The sequence below is a fragment of the Podarcis pityusensis genome (assembly GCF_964106645.2).
Source record: "Podarcis pityusensis genome assembly, chromosome: 15".
In the NCBI taxonomy this organism is placed as follows: Eukaryota; Metazoa; Chordata; class Lepidosauria; order Squamata; family Lacertidae; genus Podarcis; species Podarcis pityusensis.
In genome coordinates this window covers 1588826-1595079 of record NC_138040.1, presented here as the reverse complement: position 1 = coordinate 1595079, position 6254 = coordinate 1588826, and positions in this window count along the sequence as shown.

The following is a 6254-nucleotide window of genomic DNA, read 5'->3' as shown; positions in this document are numbered from 1 at the left end:
TCCCTTTTCTCCTGCTTTGGCAAGTAGGACTTGAGGCAATGGATTCAAGTTACAAGAAAATCAGGAAGAACTTTCTGACAGTGGAACAGACTCCCTCGGGAGGTGGGGGACACTCCTTCCTTGGAGGTTCCTAAGGAGAGCTTGGATGGCCCTCTGTCAGGGATGCTTTAGTTGAGATTCCTGCGGGGGGTTGGTCTGGATGACCCTCAGAGTCCCTTCCAACTCTGCAAGGCTATGATTCCAGCTAATTTGCAACCAGCATTGTGGAGTCAGTTCCTGCTTAAGTGGCCCCACAGCCTTCTTCCTTTCATTGGGTTGGGGGCCATGATTTTAGAAAGGGCCTGCAAGAGCTGGGGAGGGGGAGTGCGAGAGCGAGGAGCCGATCTAGGCCACAAATCCTGGCTTGTTTGGAACAGATGGTGCGGGCCGAGTGCGCTGGCGCCGTGGGCTTCCCCCACCTGCCTTTGCTGCGCAGTGTAATCCTCTCCAGAGCGACACAGAGGCACAGATAACATGTTTGCGACTGAGATGCATCCTCCTCAAAGCCCCGTCCTGGCAAGGGCCTCCCAGGGAAGGCGTTTCAAGGTGCCAAGATGACGTTTGCCGAGCGAGGAGGAGACTCCTGGGTGTATGCGAAGTGGCTGGTGGAGGGGAAGAGAACCTGTGGCCCTTGCCATCGAGTTGGGACTCCCAGCTCCCAGAAGCCAGCATGTTCAGGGATGTTGGGAGCTGTAGTTTGACAATAGCCGGTGGCTGTAGCTTCTGCACACCTGATACAGAGCAACTGTGGCGCACGCTGCCTCTGAGCATGTGTCCCCGTTTGTAAAGAGCTCCCCGGGTTTCATCTGTCTCTGGATAGGTCAGGCGGGGGAAACCTCAGACCCAGGGGCCAAATCCGGCCCTCCAGACCTCACCATCCGGCCCTCACGTCTCTTCCCCTTGCTGACCCACCTCTCTTCCTCTCCTTGAGTGCTTGTGCCTCTGTGGAACGTGTCCTTGTAAACTCTGATGGCGCTTCATCCTTGCTTCGATGGAGAGCAGTGTGTGTGCATGTTGAAATCTCTGGCTTCTGGGTGGCTGGGAAATAGATTAGCCCACAGAGGCTCAGAGTCACATCTGTCGCTCTGCCCACTGCTGGGACGTGGCCCCCGGAAGCTGCTCTTTAGTAAATGCGGCCCTCGGGCTGGAAAATGTTCCCCACCCCTGGGGCTAAGAGAGGGTCTGTGCAGGAGGAGGGAGCCGGTGGCTGCAAACCGCCGCAGGACTTGATTTGCAAGCCCAGCCCCTTTTGCCCACTCGTGACGCCACTTCAGGCCAGGAGCACTGATTTCCAAGTGGAGGCCTTTTCACCTTCCGATTCAAAGCTTCTCTCGGAGCTGGAATTCATCAGACTTCTATTAGCATGTTTTAATGGAGGCTGGAGAAGTTTCTCCCTCTCTGTCGGAGGGAAGAGGTACCGCTTGCCTGCCTGCTGGACTGCAAGGCCTCCCTGACCACTAGGCATTCTGGCTACCAGATCTGTTGAGAGTTCAGGCAGCAGCTGAAGGGCCACACAGGGCAGGCTTTCTCAGCTCTGCTCTGCAGCAAATACACAAAAACCAGTTTTTCGCATTGGCCCAGTTGCAACACACGAGTTTTTGCCACAGAGCCTATAACCAGCAGGGGGCGCCGTGGCCCAGCCCATCGCTTGGTGGGTGTTTACCTGCCTGATACACCGTACCTGTTTCTTTGTGAAGCACCTGTTTGCTGCCTTTACTCTCAAAGTGGCCCACCTCGCTTGGGTCCATTAACTTCAAGGAGTAGAACTTTATTTAAATATTTTTTAAAACGCACTTTGGTTTGAAAGCAGACATCAAGGCCCAAAGTTACCTTGATGATTCAGAAAAAAGCATCGCTTAAACATAAATAAATCCACAAATACTGTTTGGTTGAAAGAAAATCACATTTCAAAGGCCTGTCTAAATGGCACAGTTTTTAAAAGGGGATGCCTAAAAAAAGGCTGTGATGATTTCTGCCAAACTTCCAGTGGCAGGGAGTTCCACAGGGCAGGGCCTGCCACACTAAAGGCTTGCGGGGCTGTGTGAGGAATCTCCAGAGGTGCCCAATCAGAGGATCTTAGTGATCAAGGTGGAGAATAAGGGATCAGGAGGTCCTGTTGATACTTTGGGCCCAGGTTAGAATAATAGAACTGTAGAGTTAGAAGGGACCCCGAGGGTCATCCAGTCCAGCCCCCAGCAATGCCGGAATCACAGCTGAAGAATCCCTGGCAGGTGGCACCCAACCTCTGCTTAAAAACCTCCAGCGAAGGAGAGTTGTTTAGGGCTTTGTGAATGAACACCAGGATTTCGAACCTGGCCTGGTGGCAACCTGGAAGCAGCCCTTGTGTTTTTTAGGCTGTGTGTTCTTTTAAAAAAGAAATCCAACGCCATTTGCGCTTTAAAAAAAGAAAAAATCATAATGTGTTGAGAAGGGGGGGGGACTGTTAGACTGGCTTTGGGAGGGAGGGAGCCGTTTTCTCCTCACGTTTGTGGCATCTCCCCAAATTACTCCCGGCTGCTGGCAGAAATGGCGGTTGCTCCGGAGACCTTGGCACAGCGATTTTCTAATTGAAAAAATCCAATGTTTTGAGATCGGAATTTTTTTTTAAAAAAAACCAAAACCATAAAAAGCCCCTTTCCTCCAGGCTGATTGCTCCTCAGCCAACCAATGAGCTCTTTAAAAATGTTCACTCCTCAGCTCCCAAGAAAAAGCCTAGGAGAGGATTTCTTTTCATTTTTTAAAAAAAAGGCTAGCGCACAAATGCAGCCCGGTCGAAGCATCGGGACCGGCTCTGCCATGAAGTTACGTGAATTGTCTGCCCCAGGCGGCATATTCAGGGTTCCTGTTAGGGTGTTATGGGCCCTGGAACCACAATCTATGTCTCTCTCTTCTGCAAAAGGGTGAAATTGGGATCTGCTGTGTTGGGGGTGGGAACGGCTTGAGGGACCCTCTCCCCAAATGGTGAAAGGTAATAATAATAATAATAATAATAATAATAATAATAATAATAATAATTTATTATTTATACCCCGCCCATCTGGCTGGGTTTCCCCAGCCAGTCTGGGCGGCTTCCAATAGAGTGTTAAAAACAATACAGCATTAAATATTAAAAAATTCCCTAAACAGGGCTGCCTTCAGATGTCTTTTAAAGATAAGATAGCTGCTTATTTCCTTCACATCTGGTGGGAGGGTGTTCCACAGGGCAGGTGCCACTACCAAGAAGGCCCTCTGCCTGATTCCCTGTAGCTTTGCTTCTCGCAATGACGGAACCGTCAGAAGGCCCTCGGTGCTGGACCTCAGTGTCCGGGCTGAACGATGGGGATGGAGACGCTCCTTCAGGTATACTGGGCCTTTGAGGCCGTTTAGGGCTTTAAAGGTCAACACCAACACTTTGAATTGTGCTCGGAAACGTACTGGGAGCCAATGCAGATCTCTCAGGACCGGTGTTATGTAGTCTCGGCGGCCGCTTCCAGTCACCAGTCTAGCTGCCGCATTCTGGATTAATTGCAGTTTCCAGGTCACCTTCAAAGGTAGCCCCATGTAGAGCGCATTGCAGTAGTCCAAGCGGGAGATAACTGGAGAACTCTGGTGGCTCTCACAAGAGGACTGGGGGGGCATTTTTGGCCAGAGGGGTGCATTCCTTCCTGGGCGAACTCCTGAGGGGGCAGGATACCAGGTGCAGCTGGAGTCAAAAGTGGGAAGAGCAGGGGGTTGGGCTAAATGACCCCTAGGTACCCCTTCCAGCTGTACAATTCCAGCTGCACACTGCTCTGGCCTCCGTTCAGGCAAGCAGGAGGCATTATCAGAGCTCACGGGTGCATTTCCAGACAGGGGAGGGTCTGAAACAGGGCCAGGGAGGGGCATGGCTTGGGGAGAGATCCGGGGGCCACGTGGAGAAGTCTCGAGGGCCGCATTTGGCCTCAGGACCTAAGGAGAACCCTTTGCTCTGCTCTCTCCCTGCTAATGGCTCTGTCCCATCGAGTGTCCCATTTTGCCTTGGAAGAGGGCAAAGGTTTTCTGGGGAGCGGGGGCAGAGAGGGACTCTTTCCTCGCTTCGCTCAGTGCTGCCGCGATGCAGGGTACAATTTTATGCAAATGAGTGGGCTCCTTTGCATTACCATAACTTTCAATAATTAATGAGAACAGCTCGCGGGCTCAGATTCTCTTCTCATCTGCATATTTATTAAGGTCTATAAATGATTCAAGTTCACCCCCAGCCCCCCCCCCCCCAGCCCTCGGACACAGATCACTCTCCCTCCTACCTCCGGAAAAAAACCTCCTGGAGATATTTGTGTGTGCGACTGACCTATTCATTTTGCTTTGAGGGTGGGATTGAAGAACAGAAACAGACTTTGTGGCCATCAGTTTGGTCCTGTGTGCTAGAGAAAAGGTACACACACCCCAAAATCCTGCAAGCTCCCTTCCTTCCTTCCTTCCTTCCTTCCTTCCTTCCTTCCTTCCTTCCTTCCAATCTCTCTCTCTCTCTCTCTCTCTCTCTCTCTCTCTCCCATATTGCAGTCCCCTTAGCTGAGCAACCAACTGCCCCATTTGCTCCTAATTGTTGCTACAAATGAAAATTTGGCAGCAGATTAACATCGTGCAAAATCCTTCCCTTTTCCCACCTCTGTGAGAAATCACACTAGGCTCCTCTAATGGTTTGGGGAGTCTCTTTTTTTTTTAAAAAAAAATAAAAATCTTTGGGACTGAACAGGAATCACTGCTTTTCCTGCAAAATGTTGCTTTTGAGAACATTCGGGGGGGGGGGAGCGAATGAGATGCTAACGTCACCCATCAAAACACTTGTTTTTTTGGGAGGGTGATTCTCCCCTGTCAACAGTCCCCCCCCACAACCAACCCAAATAGCTACTTCCAGATTCCCCATTAAATTTGGCTTTAGGTGAAATCCAGGGATCTTGTATCTCCTTGGATCCTTTAACTCCTTGAGGTGGCCCAATGGACTCTCTTCTGGGGCTGATCTGCGCTGGCTGTCCCAAAATAAAGTGAATAAATTGTGTTGCACCCCACTCCAATCTCTGAGTGGTGGGAGACCAGGGGGTTCCAGGCACTTAGCCGGGGTTTGCTTTCCTTAGAAGGAAGGTTAGCTCAGTCTGCAGAGCATGGCATTCTTAATCTCAGGGAGTTGAGCTCCGCATTGGGCGAAAGATTCCTGCACTGCAGGGGGTTGGACTAGATGACCCTCGGGGTCCCTTCCAATTCTACAGTAGTATGATCCTCTGACTGTAGTGCCTTTAGGATATATGGTTTCATTTATGCACATGTACAACCTGGGCATAAGATGGAGGGGCTCACAGCATTCGCACGCCCAAATATCTTGCTTCTCCATGATTCACAGTTTTTGGATCCAGAATGGAGCAAGCAGGTCTCTGTGTCTCCAGCTTCCAGCTTGCTTGCAGCTCAGCTCACACACAACTTCCTGGTTACTCTCCTACCTAGAAGCTAGGCCAGCACTCATTCTTTTGGGATGTTGATGAGGGCACTTAACTACTGGCCAAAGCCATTACCTTAAGAAAGGAACTGGTTTGGAGGGTTTCTGTAGCCTCTTCTGCTAGACAGCTAGAGTCCAACCCAGGGGTCAGCAACCCTTTTCAGCCATGGGCCGGTCCACTGTCCCTCAGACCTTGTGGGGGACCGGACTATATTTTGAAGAAAAAAAATAATGAACGAATTCCTATGCCCCACAAATAACCCAGAGATGCATTTTAAATAAAAGCACATATTCTACTCATGTAAAAATATGCTGGTTCCCAGACCGTCTGTGGGCCGGATTTAGAAGGCGATTGGGCCAGATCTGGCCCCCGGGCCTTAGTTTGCCTACCCCTGGTCTAACCTATGGGTATGCAAACTAAGGCCTGGGGGCCAGATCTGGCCCAATCGCCTTCTAAATCCAGAGTGAATGTGTGTGTGTGTGTAAGTGTTAAGAGAGACAGAGAGTACATGTGAGGGCACACACAGTCATCCTTAGACATTGCACAAACCTGTTTACCTGCCATTGCAGCACACACTGGATTGCTCAGCGAGTGTGCAAGGATGCGCAGCAATTGTGCGGTTTTTCTAAGACTTCTCGGCTCCCCCCTGCCCCAGCCGAGTCAATTTTGCCAAGGCACTTGAGAGGGGAGAAGCTTCCCCCTCTCTGGCTCGGGGCCATAATGTCTGCGTGCTGGTAATGCGCCTCTATTAAGCTAAGCTATCTGATG